Consider the following 394-nt stretch of genomic DNA (forward strand, 5'->3'; position numbering starts at 1 on the left):
GTGCCACAGGTGTCCGGCCAGTCCCTTCTACCCACAGGCGGCTCTGCCACAGAACTGGATCCAAAGAGCAGAAGCTCTGAGAGAGAAGAGCTGCTGTTTATCCGACAGACCACGGAGAAAAGAAGCGTGTATTTGTGGGAAATTCTGGTGTGCAGATGGTTCGCTCTTAAAGCTCCAAGGTCCTCCATTCTAGAGGGAACTGATCCTGGCCTCACCCTCCACACCGGTAAAACAGAGGGATGTTGGTTGTTGGGTTTACATCTTCCCTAAGTAATAACTCTACGTAGTTTTTACGTTCCTTATATTTTGATTATCTGGGTATTTCCAGCCCTGTTTGCAGACACCCTGCCAGAGTCAGGGGCTGCAGCCGGGGCTGCCGGTTCCACGCACCTAA

Source organism: Nestor notabilis, unplaced genomic scaffold (assembly GCF_000696875.1).
Source record: "Nestor notabilis isolate BGI_N333 unplaced genomic scaffold, ASM69687v1 scaffold20243, whole genome shotgun sequence".
In the NCBI taxonomy this organism is placed as follows: Eukaryota; Metazoa; Chordata; class Aves; order Psittaciformes; family Psittacidae; genus Nestor; species Nestor notabilis.